The sequence below is a fragment of the Oncorhynchus mykiss genome, chromosome 13 (assembly GCF_057628025.1).
Source record: "Oncorhynchus mykiss isolate SJ-2025 chromosome 13, ASM5762802v1, whole genome shotgun sequence".
Taxonomy (NCBI): Eukaryota; Metazoa; Chordata; class Actinopteri; order Salmoniformes; family Salmonidae; genus Oncorhynchus; species Oncorhynchus mykiss.
Genome location: NC_143034.1, coordinates 55,765,292 through 55,780,906, shown reverse-complemented (window position 1 = coordinate 55,780,906; position 15,615 = coordinate 55,765,292).

Below are 15,615 nucleotides of genomic sequence, written 5' to 3'. Positions count from 1 at the left end.
AAATTGACTGGAGCCAGCAAATCTGTTGTTGTCAAATTGACTGGAGCCAGCAAATCTCTTGTTGTCAAATTGACTGAGGCCAGCAAATCTCGTTGTCAAATTGACTGGAGCCAGCAAATCTCTTGACAAATTGACTGAGGCCAGCAAATCTCTTGTTGTCAAATTGACTGGAGCCAGCAAATCTCTTGTTGTCAAATTGACTATAGCCAGCAAATCTCTTGTTGTCAAATTGACTGGAGCCAGCAAATCTCTTGTCAAATTGACTGAGGCCAGCAAATCTCTTGTTGTCAAATTGACTGGAGCCAGCAAATCTCTTGTGAAATTGACTGAGGCCAGTAAATCTCGTTGTCAAATTGACTGGAGCCAGCAAATCTCTTGTTTTCAAATTGACTATAGCCAGCAAATCTCTTGTTGTCAAATTGACTGGAGCCAGCAAATCTCGTTGTCAAATTGACTGGAGCCAGCAAATCTCTTGTTGTCAAATTGATTGGAGCCAGCAAATCTCTTGTTGTCAAATTGACTGAGGCCAGCAAATCTCGTTGTCAAATTGACTGGAGCCAGCAAATCTCTTGTCAAATTGACTGAGGCCAGCAAATCTCGTTGTCAAATTGACTGAGGCCAGCAAATCTCGTTGTCAAATTGACTAGAGCCAGCAAATCTCTTGTCAAATTGACAGGAGCCAGCAAATCTCGTTGTCAAATTGACTATAGCCAGCAAATCTCTTGTCAAATTGACTGGAGCCAGCAAATCTCTTGTTGTCAAATTGACTGGAGCCAGCAAATCTCGTTGTCAAATTGACTATAGCCAGCAAATCTCGTTGTCAAAATGACTGGAGCCAGCAAATCTCTTGTTGTCAAATTGACTGGAGCCAGCAAATCTCTTGTTGTCAAATTGACTGGAGCCAGCAAATCTCGTTGTCAAATTGACTATAGCCAGCAAATCTCGTTGTCAAAATGACTGGAGCCAGCAAATCTCTTGTTGTCAAATTGACTGGAGCCAGCAAATCTCTTGTTTTCAAATTGACTATAGCCAGCAAATCTCTTGTTGTCAAATTGACTGGAGCCAGCAAATCTCTTGTTGTCAAATTGACTATAGCCAGCAAATCTCTTGTTGTCAAATTGACTGGAGCCAGCAAATCTCTTGTCAAATTGACTGAGGCCAGCAAATCTCTTGTTGTCAAATTGACTGGAGCCAGCAAATCTCTTGTCAAATTGACTGAGGCCAGCAAATCTCGTTGTCAAATTGACTGGAGCCAGCAAATCTCTTGTTTTCAAATTGACTATAGCCAGCAAATCTCTTGTTGTCAAATTGACTGGAGCCAGCAAATCTCGTTGTCAAATTGACTGGAGCCAGCAAATCTCTTGTTGTCAAATTGATTGGAGCCAGCAAATCTCTTGTTGTCAAATTGACTGAGGCCAGCAAATCTCATTGTCAAATTGACTGGAGCCAGCAAATCTCTTGTCAAATTGACTGAGGCCAGCAAATCTCTTGTCAAATTGACTATAGCCAGCAAATCTCATTGTCAAATTGATTGGAGCCAGCAAATCCCGTTGTCAAATTGACTGGAGCCAGCAAATCTCTTGTCAAATTGACAGGAGCCAGCAAATCTCGTTGTCAAATTGACTATAGCCAGCAAATTTCGTTGTCAAATTGACTGGAGCCAGCAAATCTCTTGTTGTCAAATTGACTGGAGCCAGCAAATCTCGTTGTCAAATTGACTATAGCCAGCAAATCTCGTTGTCAAATTGACTGGAGCCAGCAAATCTCTTGTTGTCAAATTGACTGGAGCCAGCAAATCTCTTGTTGTCAAATTGACTGGAGCCAGCAAATCTCTTGTTGTCAAATTGACTGGAGGCAGCAAATCTCTTGTCAAATTGACTATAGCCAGCAAATTTCGTTGTCAAATTGACTGGAGCCAGCAAATCTCTTGACAAATTGACTGAGGCCAGCAAATCTCTTGTTGTCAAATTGACTGGAGCAGGCAAATCTCTTGTTGTCAAATTGACTGGAGCCAGCAAATCTCTTGTCAAATTGACTGGAGCCAGCAAATCTCTTGTCAAATTGACTATAGCCAGCAAATCTCTTGTCAAATTGACTATAGCCAGCAAATCTCGTTGTCAAATTGACTGGAGCCAGCAAATCTCGTTGTCAAATTGACTGGAGCCAGCAAATCTCTTGACAAATTGACTGAGGCAAGCAAATCTCTTGTTGTCAAATTGACTGGAGCCAGCAAATCTCTTGTTGTCAAATTGACTATAGCCAGCAAATCTCTTGTTGTCAAATTGACTGGAGCCAGCAAATCTCTTGTCAAATTGACTGAGGCCAGCAAATCTCTTGTTGTCAAATTGACTGGAGCCAGCAAATCTCTTGTCAAATTGACTGAGGCCAGCAAATCTCGTTGTCAAATTGACTGGAGCCAGCAAATCTCTTGTTTTCAAATTGACTATAGCCAGCAAATCTCTTGTTGTCAAATTGACTGGAGCCAGCAAATCTCATTGTCAAATTGATTGGAGCCAGCAAATCTCGTTGTCACATTGACTGGAGCCAGCAAATCTCTTGTCAAATTGACAGGAGCCAGCAAATCTCGTTGTCAAATTGACTATAGCCAGCAAATTTCGTTGTCAAATTGACTGGAGCCAGCAAATCTCTTGTTGTCAAATTGACTGGAGCCAGCAAATCTCGTTGTCAAATTGACTATAGCCAGCAAATCTCGTTGTCAAATTGACTGGAGCCAGCAAATCTCTTGTTGTCAAATTGACTGGAGCCAGCAAATCTCTTGTTGTCAAATTGACTGGAGCCAGCAAATCTCTTGTTGTCAAATTGACTGGAGGCAGCAAATCTCTTGTCAAATTGACTGAGGCCAGCAAATCTCGTTGTCAAATTGACTATAGCCAGCAAATCTCATTGTCAAATTGACTGGAGCCAGCAAATCTCTTGTTGTCAAATTGACTATAGCCAGCAAATCTCTTGTTGTCAAATTGACTGGAGCAGGCAAATCTCTTGTTGTCAAATTGACTGGAGCCAGCAAATCTCTTGTCAAATTGACTGGAGCCAGCAAATCTCTTGTCAAATTGACTATAGCCAGCAAATCTCTTGTCAAATTGACTATAGCCAGCAAATCTCGTTGTCAAATTGACTGGAGCCAGCAAATCTCGTTGTCAAATTGACTGGAGCCAGCAAATCTCTTGACAAATTGACTGAGGCCAGCAAATCTCTTGTTGTCAAATTGACTGGAGCCAGCAAATCTCTTGTTGTCAAATTGACTATAGCCAGCAAATCTCTTGTTGTCAAATTGACTGGAGCCAGCAAATCTCTTGTCAAATTGACTATAGCCAGCAAATCTCTTGTTGTCAAATTGACTGGAGCCAGCAAATCTCTTGTCAAATTGACTGAGGCCAGCAAATCTCTTGTTGTCAAATTGACTGGAGCCAGCAAATCTCTTGTCAAATTGACTGAGGCCAGCAAATCTCGTTGTCAAATTGACTGGAGCCAGCAAATCTCTTGTTTTCAAATTGACTATAGCCAGCAAATCTCTTGTTGTCAAATTGACTGGAGCCAGCAAATCTCGTTGTCAAATTGACTGGAGCCAGCAAATCTCTTGTTGTCAAATTGACTGAGGCCAGCAAATCTCATTGTCAAATTGACTGGAGCCAGCAAATCTCTTGTCAAATTGACTGAGGCCAGCAAATCTCTTGTCAAATTGACTATAGCCAGCAAATCTCATTGTCAAATTGATTGGAGCCAGCAAATCTCGTTGTCACATTGACTGGAGCCAGCAAATCTCTTGTCAAATTGACAGGAGCCAGCAAATCTCGTTGTCAAATTGACTATAGCCAGCAAATTTCGTTGTCAAATTGACTGGAGCCAGCAAATCTCTTGTTGTCAAATTGACTGGAGCCAGCAAATCTCGTTGTCAAATTGACTATAGCCAGCAAATCTCGTTGTCAAATTGACTGGAGCCAGCAAATCTCTTGTTGTCAAATTGACTGGAGCCAGCAAATCTCTTGTTGTCAAATTGACTGGAGCCAGCAAATCTCTTGTTGTCAAATTGACTGGAGGCAGCAAATCTCTTGTCAAATTGACTGAGGCCAGCAAATCTCGTTGTCAAATTGACTATAGCCAGCAAATCTCATTGTCAAATTGACTGGAGCCAGCAAATCTCTTGTTGTCAAATTGACTATAGCCAGCAAATCTCTTGTTGTCAAATTGACTGGAGCAGGCAAATCTCTTGTTGTCAAATTGACTGGAGCCAGCAAATCTCTTGTCAAATTGACTGAGGCCAGCAAATCTCATTGTCAAATTGACTGGAGCCAGCAAATCTCTTGTCAAATTGACTATAGCCAGCAAATCTCGTTGTCAAATTGACTGGAGCCAGCAAATCTCTTGTTGTCAAATTGACCGGAGCCAGCAAATCTCTTGTTGTCAAATTGACTATAGCGAGCAAATCTCGTTGTCAAATTGACTGGAGCCAGCAAATCTATTGTTGTCAAATTGACTATAGCCAGCAAATCTCTTGTTGTCAAATTGACTGGAGCCAGCAAATCTGTTGTTGTCAAATTGACTGGAGCCAGCAAATCTCTTGTTGTCAAATTGACTGAGGCCAGCAAATCTCGTTGTCAAATTGACTGGAGCCAGCAAATCTCTTGACAAATTGACTGAGGCCAGCAAATCTCTTGTTGTCAAATTGACTGGAGCCAGCAAATCTCTTGTTGTCAAATTGACTATAGCCAGCAAATCTCTTGTTGTCAAATTGACTGGAGCCAGCAAATCTCTTGTCAAATTGACTGAGGCCAGCAAATCTCTTGTTGTCAAATTGACTGGAGCCAGCAAATCTCTTGTGAAATTGACTGAGGCCAGTAAATCTCGTTGTCAAATTGACTGGAGCCAGCAAATCTCTTGTTTTCAAATTGACTATAGCCAGCAAATCTCTTGTTGTCAAATTGACTGGAGCCAGCAAATCTCGTTGTCAAATTGACTGGAGCCAGCAAATCTCTTGTTGTCAAATTGATTGGAGCCAGCAAATCTCTTGTTGTCAAATTGACTGAGGCCAGCAAATCTCGTTGTCAAATTGACTGGAGCCAGCAAATCTCTTGTCAAATTGACTGAGGCCAGCAAATCTCGTTGTCAAATTGACTGAGGCCAGCAAATCTCGTTGTCAAATTGACTAGAGCCAGCAAATCTCTTGTCAAATTGACAGGAGCCAGCAAATCTCGTTGTCAAATTGACTATAGCCAGCAAATCTCTTGTCAAATTGACTGGAGCCAGCAAATCTCTTGTTGTCAAATTGACTGGAGCCAGCAAATCTCGTTGTCAAATTGACTATAGCCAGCAAATCTCGTTGTCAAAATGACTGGAGCCAGCAAATCTCTTGTTGTCAAATTGACTGGAGCCAGCAAATCTCTTGTTGTCAAATTGACTATAGCCAGCAAATCTCGTTGTCAAATTGACTGGAGCCAGCAAATCTCTTGTTGTCAAAATGACTATAGCCAGCAAATCTCTTGTTGTCAAATTGACTGGAGCAGGCAAATCTCTTGTTGTCAAATTGACTGGAGCAGGCAAATCTCTTGTTGTCAAATTGACTGGAGCCAGCAAATCTCTTGTCAAATTGACTGGAGCCAGCAAATCTCTTGTCAAATTGACTATAGCCAGCAAATCTCTTGTCAAATTGACTATAGCCAGCAAATCTCGTTGTCAAATTGACTGGAGCCAGCAAATCTCGTTGTCAAATTGACTGGAGCCAGCAAATCTCTTGACAAATTGACTGAGGCCAGCAAATCTCTTGTTGTCAAATTGACTGGAGCCAGCAAATCTCTTGTTGTCAAATTGACTATAGCCAGCAAATCTCTTGTTGTCAAATTGACTGGAGCCAGCAAATCTCTTGTCAAATTGACTGAGGCCAGCAAATCTCTTGTTGTCAAATTGACTGGAGCCAGCAAATCTCTTGTCAAATTGACTGAGGCCAGCAAATCTCGTTGTCAAATTGACTGGAGCCAGCAAATCTCTTATTGTCAAATTGACTATAGCCAGCAAATCTCTTGTTGTCAAATTGACTGGAGCCAGCAAATCTCGTTGTCAAATTGACTGGAGCCAGCAAATCTCTTGTTGTCAAATTGATTGGAGCCAGCAAATCTCTTGTTGTCAAATTGACTGAGGCCAGCAAATCTCATTGTCAAATTGACTGGAGCCAGCAAATCTCTTGTCAAATTGACTGAGGCCAGCAAATCTCTTGTCAAATTGACTATAGCCAGCAAATCTCATTGTCAAATTGATTGGAGCCAGCAAATCTCGTTGTCACATTGACTGGAGCCAGCAAATCTCTTGTCAAATTGACAGGAGCCAGCAAATCTCGTTGTCAAATTGACTATAGCCAGCAAATTTCGTTGTCAAATTGACTGGAGCCAGCAAATCTCTTGACAAATTGACTGAGGCCAGCAAATCTCTTGTTGTCAAATTGACTGGAGCAGGCAAATCTCTTGTTGTCAAATTGACTGGAGCCAGCAAATCTCTTGTCAAATTGACTGGAGCCAGCAAATCTCTTGTCAAATTGACTATAGCCAGCAAATCTCTTGTCAAATTGACTATAGCCAGCAAATCTCGTTGTCAAATTGACTGGAGCCAGCAAATCTCGTTGTCAAATTGACTGGAGCCAGCAAATCTCTTGACAAATTGACTGAGGCCAGCAAATCTCTTGTTGTCAAATTGACTGGAGCCAGCAAATCTCTTGTTGTCAAATTGACTATAGCCAGCAAATCTCTTGTTGTCAAATTGACTGGAGCCAGCAAATCTCTTGTCAAATTGACTGAGGCCAGCAAATCTCTTGTTGTCAAATTGACTGGAGCCAGCAAATCTCTTGTCAAATTGACTGAGGCCAGCAAATCTCGTTGTCAAATTGACTGGAGCCAGCAAATCTCTTGTTTTCAAATTGACTATAGCCAGCAAATCTCTTGTTGTCAAATTGACTGGAGCCAGCAAATCTCTTGTTGTCAAATTGACTGAGGCCAGCAAATCTCATTGTCAAATTGACTGGAGCCAGCAAATCTCTTGTCAAATTGACTGAGGCCAGCAAATCTCTTGTCAAATTGACTATAGCCAGCAAATCTCATTGTCAAATTGATTGGAGCCAGCAAATCCCGTTGTCACATTGACTGGAGCCAGCAAATCTCTTGTCAAATTGACAGGAGCCAGCAAATCTCGTTGTCAAATTGACTATAGCCAGCAAATTTCGTTGTCAAATTGACTGGAGCCAGCAAATCTCTTGTTGTCAAATTGACTGGAGCCAGCAAATCTCGTTGTCAAATTGACTATAGCCAGCAAATCTCGTTGTCAAATTGACTGGAGCCAGCAAATCTCTTGTTGTCAAATTGACTGGAGCCAGCAAATCTCTTGTTGTCAAATTGACTGGAGCCAGCAAATCTCTTGTTGTCAAATTGACTGGAGGCAGCAAATCTCTTGTCAAATTGACTGAGGCCAGCAAATCTCGTTGTCAAATTGACTATAGCCAGCAAATCTCATTGTCAAATTGACTGGAGCCAGCAAATCTCTTGTTGTCAAATTGACTATAGCCAGCAAATCTCTTGTTGTCAAATTGACTGGAGCAGGCAAATCTCTTGTTGTCAAATTGACTGGAGCCAGCAAATCTCTTGTCAAATTGACTGAGGCCAGCAAATCTCATTGTCAAATTGACTGGAGCCAGCAAATCTCTTGTCAAATTGACTATAGCCAGCAAATCTCGTTGTCAAATTGACTGGAGCCAGCAAATCTCTTGTTGTCAAATTGACCGGAGCCAGCAAATCTCTTGTTGTCAAATTGACTATAGCGAGCAAATCTCGTTGTCAAATTGACTGGAGCCAGCAAATCTATTGTTGTCAAATTGACTATAGCCAGCAAATCTCTTGTTGTCAAATTGACTGGAGCCAGCAAATCTGTTGTTGTCAAATTGACTGGAGCCAGCAAATCTCTTGTTGTCAAATTGACTGAGGCCAGCAAATCTCGTTGTCAAATTGACTGGAGCCAGCAAATCTCTTGACAAATTGACTGAGGCCAGCAAATCTCTTGTTGTCAAATTGACTGGAGCCAGCAAATCTCTTGTTGTCAAATTGACTATAGCCAGCAAATCTCTTGTTGTCAAATTGACTGGAGCCAGCAAATCTCTTGTCAAATTGACTGAGGCCAGCAAATCTCTTGTTGTCAAATTGACTGGAGCCAGCAAATCTCTTGTGAAATTGACTGAGGCCAGTAAATCTCGTTGTCAAATTGACTGGAGCCAGCAAATCTCTTGTTTTCAAATTGACTATAGCCAGCAAATCTCTTGTTGTCAAATTGACTGGAGCCAGCAAATCTCGTTGTCAAATTGACTGGAGCCAGCAAATCTCTTGTTGTCAAATTGATTGGAGCCAGCAAATCTCTTGTTGTCAAATTGACTGAGGCCAGCAAATCTCGTTGTCAAATTGACTGGAGCCAGCAAATCTCTTGTCAAATTGACTGAGGCCAGCAAATCTCGTTGTCAAATTGACTGAGGCCAGCAAATCTCGTTGTCAAATTGACTAGAGCCAGCAAATCTCTTGTCAAATTGACAGGAGCCAGCAAATCTCGTTGTCAAATTGACTATAGCCAGCAAATCTCTTGTCAAATTGACTGGAGCCAGCAAATCTCTTGTTGTCAAATTGACTGGAGCCAGCAAATCTCGTTGTCAAATTGACTATAGCCAGCAAATCTCGTTGTCAAAATGACTGGAGCCAGCAAATCTCTTGTTGTCAAATTGACTGGAGCCAGCAAATCTCTTGTTGTCAAATTGACTGGAGCCAGCAAATCTCGTTGTCAAATTGACTATAGCCAGCAAATCTCGTTGTCAAAATGACTGGAGCCAGCAAATCTCTTGTTGTCAAATTGACTGGAGCCAGCAAATCTCTTGTTTTCAAATTGACTATAGCCAGCAAATCTCTTGTTGTCAAATTGACTGGAGCCAGCAAATCTCTTGTTGTCAAATTGACTATAGCCAGCAAATCTCTTGTTGTCAAATTGACTGGAGCCAGCAAATCTCTTGTCAAATTGACTGAGGCCAGCAAATCTCTTGTTGTCAAATTGACTGGAGCCAGCAAATCTCTTGTCAAATTGACTGAGGCCAGCAAATCTCGTTGTCAAATTGACTGGAGCCAGCAAATCTCTTGTTTTCAAATTGACTATAGCCAGCAAATCTCTTGTTGTCAAATTGACTGGAGCCAGCAAATCTCGTTGTCAAATTGACTGGAGCCAGCAAATCTCTTGTTGTCAAATTGATTGGAGCCAGCAAATCTCTTGTTGTCAAATTGACTGAGGCCAGCAAATCTCATTGTCAAATTGACTGGAGCCAGCAAATCTCTTGTCAAATTGACTGAGGCCAGCAAATCTCTTGTCAAATTGACTATAGCCAGCAAATCTCATTGTCAAATTGATTGGAGCCAGCAAATCCCGTTGTCACATTGACTGGAGCCAGCAAATCTCTTGTTGTCAAATTGACTATAGCCAGCAAATCTCGTTGTCAAATTGACTGGAGCCAGCAAATCTCTTGTTGTCAAATTGACTGGAGCCAGCAAATCTCTTGTTGTCAAATTGACTGGAGCCAGCAAATCTCTTGTTGTCAAATTGACTGGAGGCAGCAAATCTCTTGTCAAATTGACTATAGCCAGCAAATTTCGTTGTCAAATTGACTGGAGCCAGCAAATCTCTTGACAAATTGACTGAGGCCAGCAAATCTCTTGTTGTCAAATTGACTGGAGCAGGCAAATCTCTTGTTGTCAAATTGACTGGAGCCAGCAAATCTCTTGTCAAATTGACTGGAGCCAGCAAATCTCTTGTCAAATTGACTATAGCCAGCAAATCTCTTGTCAAATTGACTATAGCCAGCAAATCTCGTTGTCAAATTGACTGGAGCCAGCAAATCTCGTTGTCAAATTGACTGGAGCCAGCAAATCTCTTGACAAATTGACTGAGGCAAGCAAATCTCTTGTTGTCAAATTGACTGGAGCCAGCAAATCTCTTGTTGTCAAATTGACTATAGCCAGCAAATCTCTTGTTGTCAAATTGACTGGAGCCAGCAAATCTCTTGTCAAATTGACTGAGGCCAGCAAATCTCTTGTTGTCAAATTGACTGGAGCCAGCAAATCTCTTGTCAAATTGACTGAGGCCAGCAAATCTCGTTGTCAAATTGACTGGAGCCAGCAAATCTCTTGTTTTCAAATTGACTATAGCCAGCAAATCTCTTGTTGTCAAATTGACTGGAGCCAGCAAATCTCATTGTCAAATTGATTGGAGCCAGCAAATCTCGTTGTCACATTGACTGGAGCCAGCAAATCTCTTGTCAAATTGACAGGAGCCAGCAAATCTCGTTGTCAAATTGACTATAGCCAGCAAATTTCGTTGTCAAATTGACTGGAGCCAGCAAATCTCTTGTTGTCAAATTGACTGGAGCCAGCAAATCTCGTTGTCAAATTGACTATAGCCAGCAAATCTCGTTGTCAAATTGACTGGAGCCAGCAAATCTCTTGTTGTCAAATTGACTGGAGCCAGCAAATCTCTTGTTGTCAAATTGACTGGAGCCAGCAAATCTCTTGTTGTCAAATTGACTGGAGGCAGCAAATCTCTTGTCAAATTGACTGAGGCCAGCAAATCTCGTTGTCAAATTGACTATAGCCAGCAAATCTCATTGTCAAATTGACTGGAGCCAGCAAATCTCTTGTTGTCAAATTGACTATAGCCAGCAAATCTCTTGTTGTCAAATTGACTGGAGCAGGCAAATCTCTTGTTGTCAAATTGACTGGAGCCAGCAAATCTCTTGTCAAATTGACTGAGGCCAGCAAATCTCATTGTCAAATTGACTGGAGCCAGCAAATCTCTTGTCAAATTGACTATAGCCAGCAAATCTCGTTGTCAAATTGACTGGAGCCAGCAAATCTCTTGTTGTCAAATTGACCGGAGCCAGCAAATCTCTTGTTGTCAAATTGACTATAGCGAGCAAATCTCGTTGTCAAATTGACTGGAGCCAGCAAATCTATTGTTGTCAAATTGACTATAGCCAGCAAATCTCTTGTTGTCAAATTGACTGGAGCCAGCAAATCTGTTGTTGTCAAATTGACTGGAGCCAGCAAATCTCTTGTTGTCAAATTGACTGAGGCCAGCAAATCTCGTTGTCAAATTGACTGGAGCCAGCAAATCTCTTGACAAATTGACTGAGGCCAGCAAATCTCTTGTTGTCAAATTGACTGGAGCCAGCAAATCTCTTGTTGTCAAATTGACTATAGCCAGCAAATCTCTTGTTGTCAAATTGACTGGAGCCAGCAAATCTCTTGTCAAATTGACTGAGGCCAGCAAATCTCTTGTTGTCAAATTGACTGGAGCCAGCAAATCTCTTGTGAAATTGACTGAGGCCAGTAAATCTCGTTGTCAAATTGACTGGAGCCAGCAAATCTCTTGTTTTCAAATTGACTATAGCCAGCAAATCTCTTGTTGTCAAATTGACTGGAGCCAGCAAATCTCGTTGTCAAATTGACTGGAGCCAGCAAATCTCTTGTTGTCAAATTGATTGGAGCCAGCAAATCTCTTGTTGTCAAATTGACTGAGGCCAGCAAATCTCGTTGTCAAATTGACTGGAGCCAGCAAATCTCTTGTCAAATTGACTGAGGCCAGCAAATCTCGTTGTCAAATTGACTGAGGCCAGCAAATCTCGTTGTCAAATTGACTAGAGCCAGCAAATCTCTTGTCAAATTGACAGGAGCCAGCAAATCTCGTTGTCAAATTGACTATAGCCAGCAAATCTCTTGTCAAATTGACTGGAGCCAGCAAATCTCTTGTTGTCAAATTGACTGGAGCCAGCAAATCTCGTTGTCAAATTGACTATAGCCAGCAAATCTCGTTGTCAAAATGACTGGAGCCAGCAAATCTCTTGTTGTCAAATTGACTGGAGCCAGCAAATCTCTTGTTGTCAAATTGACTATAGCCAGCAAATCTCGTTGTCAAATTGACTGGAGCCAGCAAATCTCTTGTTGTCAAAATGACTATAGCCAGCAAATCTCTTGTTGTCAAATTGACTGGAGCAGGCAAATCTCTTGTTGTCAAATTGACTGGAGCAGGCAAATCTCTTGTTGTCAAATTGACTGGAGCCAGCAAATCTCTTGTCAAATTGACTGGAGCCAGCAAATCTCTTGTCAAATTGACTATAGCCAGCAAATCTCTTGTCAAATTGACTATAGCCAGCAAATCTCGTTGTCAAATTGACTGGAGCCAGCAAATCTCGTTGTCAAATTGACTGGAGCCAGCAAATCTCTTGACAAATTGACTGAGGCCAGCAAATCTCTTGTTGTCAAATTGACTGGAGCCAGCAAATCTCTTGTTGTCAAATTGACTATAGCCAGCAAATCTCTTGTTGTCAAATTGACTGGAGCCAGCAAATCTCTTGTCAAATTGACTGAGGCCAGCAAATCTCTTGTTGTCAAATTGACTGGAGCCAGCAAATCTCTTGTCAAATTGACTGAGGCCAGCAAATCTCGTTGTCAAATTGACTGGAGCCAGCAAATCTCTTGTCAAATTGACTATAGCCAGCAAATCTCTTGTTGTCAAATTGACTGGAGCCAGCAAATCTCGTTGTCAAATTGACTGGAGCCAGCAAATCTCTTGTTGTCAAATTGATTGGAGCCAGCAAATCTCTTGTTGTCAAATTGACTGAGGCCAGCAAATCTCATTGTCAAATTGACTGGAGCCAGCAAATCTCTTGTCAAATTGACTGAGGCCAGCAAATCTCTTGTCAAATTGACTATAGCCAGCAAATCTCATTGTCAAATTGATTGGAGCCAGCAAATCTCGTTGTCACATTGACTGGAGCCAGCAAATCTCTTGTCAAATTGACAGGAGCCAGCAAATCTCGTTGTCAAATTGACTATAGCCAGCAAATTTCGTTGTCAAATTGACTGGAGCCAGCAAATCTCGTTGTCAAATTGACTATAGCCAGCAAATCTCTTGTTGTCAAATTGACTGGAGCAGGCAAATCTCTTGTTGTCAAATTGACTGGAGCCAGCAAATCTCTTGTCAAATTGACTGGAGCCAGCAAATCTCTTGTCAAATTGACTATAGCCAGCAAATCTCTTGTCAAATTGACTATAGCCAGCAAATCTCGTTGTCAAATTGACTGGAGCCAGCAAATCTCGTTGTCAAATTGACTGGAGCCAGCAAATCTCTTGACAAATTAACTGAGGCCAGCAAATCTCTTGTTGTCAAATTGACTGGAGCCAGCAAATCTCTTGTTGTCAAATTGACTATAGCCAGCAAATCTCTTGTTGTCAAATTGACTGGAGCCAGCAAATCTCTTGTCAAATTGACTGAGGCCAGCAAATCTCTTGTTGTCAAATTGACTGGAGCCAGCAAATCTCTTGTCAAATTGACTGAGGCCAGCAAATCTCGTTGTCAAATTGACTGGAGCCAGCAAATCTCTTGTTTTCAAATTGACTATAGCCAGCAAATCTCTTGTTGTCAAATTGACTGGAGCCAGCAAATCTCGTTGTCAAATTGACTGGAGCCAGCAAATCTCTTGTTGTCAAATTGATTGGAGCCAGCAAATCTCTTGTTGTCAAATTGACTGAGGCCAGCAAATCTCATTGTCAAATTGACTGGAGCCAGCAAATCTCTTGTCAAATTGACTGAGGCCAGCAAATCTCTTGTCAAATTGACTATAGCCAGCAAATCTCATTGTCAAATTGATTGGAGCCAGCAAATCCCGTTGTCACATTGACTGGAGCCAGCAAATCTCTTGTCAAATTGACAGGAGCCAGCAAATCTCGTTGTCAAATTGACTATAGCCAGCAAATTTCGTTGTCAAATTGACTGGAGCCAGCAAATCTCTTGTTGTCAAATTGACTGGAGCCAGCAAATCTCGTTGTCAAATTGACTATAGCCAGCAAATCTCGTTGTCAAATTGACTGGAGCCAGCAAATCTCTTGTTGTCAAATTGACTGGAGCCAGCAAATCTCTTGTTGTCAAATTGACTGGAGCCAGCAAATCTCTTGTTGTCAAATTGACTGGAGGCAGCAAATCTCTCGTCAAATTGACTGAGGCCAGCAAATCTCGTTGTCAAATTGACTATAGCCAGCAAATCTCATTGTCAAATTGACTGGAGCCAGCAAATCTCTTGTTGTCAAATTGACTATAGCCAGCAAATCTCTTGTTGTCAAATTGACTGGAGCAGGCAAATCTCTTGTTGTCAAATTGACTGGAGCCAGCAAATCTCTTGTCAAATTGACTGAGGCCAGCAAATCTCATTGTCAAATTGACTGGAGCCAGCAAATCTCTTGTCAAATTGACTATAGCCAGCAAATCTCGTTGTCAAATTGACTGGAGCCAGCAAATCTCTTGTTGTCAAATTGACCGGAGCCAGCAAATCTCTTGTTGTCAAATTGACTATAGCGAGCAAATCTCGTTGTCAAATTGACTGGAGCCAGCAAATCTATTGTTGTCAAATTGACTATAGCCAGCAAATCTCTTGTTGTCAAATTGACTGGAGCCAGCAAATCTGTTGTTGTCAAATTGACTGGAGCCAGCAAATCTCTTGTTGTCAAATTGACTGAGGCCAGCAAATCTCGTTGTCAAATTGACTGGAGCCAGCAAATCTCTTGACAAATTGACTGAGGCCAGCAAATCTCTTGTTGTCAAATTGACTGGAGCCAGCAAATCTCTTGTTGTCAAATTGACTATAGCCAGCAAATCTCTTGTTGTCAAATTGACTGGAGCCAGCAAATCTCTTGTCAAATTGACTGAGGCCAGCAAATCTCTTGTTGTCAAATTGACTGGAGCCAGCAAATCTCTTGTGAAATTGACTGAGGCCAGTAAATCTCGTTGTCAAATTGACTGGAGCCAGCAAATCTCTTGTTTTCAAATTGACTATAGCCAGCAAATCTCTTGTTGTCAAATTGACTGGAGCCAGCAAATCTCGTTGTCAAATTGACTGGAGCCAGCAAATCTCTTGTTGTCAAATTGATTGGAGCCAGCAAATCTCTTGTTGTCAAATTGACTGAGGCCAGCAAATCTCGTTGTCAAATTGACTGGAGCCAGCAAATCTCTTGTCAAATTGACTGAGGCTAGCAAATCTCGTTGTCAAATTGACTGAGGCCAGCAAATCTCGTTGTCAAATTGACTAGAGCCAGCAAATCTCTTGTCAAATTGACAGGAGCCAGCAAATCTCGTTGTCAAATTGACTATAGCCAGCAAATCTCTTGTCAAATTGACTGGAGCCAGCAAATCTCTTGTTGTCAAATTGACTGGAGCCAGCAAATCTCGTTGTCAAATTGACTATAGCCAGCAAATCTCGTTGTCAAAATGACTGGAGCCAGCAAATCTCTTGTTGTCAAATTGACTGGAGCCAGCAAATCTCTTGTTGTCAAATTGACTGGAGCCAGCAAATCTCGTTGTCAAATTGACTATAGCCAGCAAATCTCGTTGTCAAAATGACTGGAGCCAGCAAATCTCTTGTTGTCAAATTGACTGGAGCCAGCAAATCTCTTGTTGTCAAATTGACTGGAGCCAGCAAATCTCTTGTGAAATTGACTGAGGCCAGTAAATCTCGTTGTCAAATTGACTGGAGCCAGCAAATCTCTT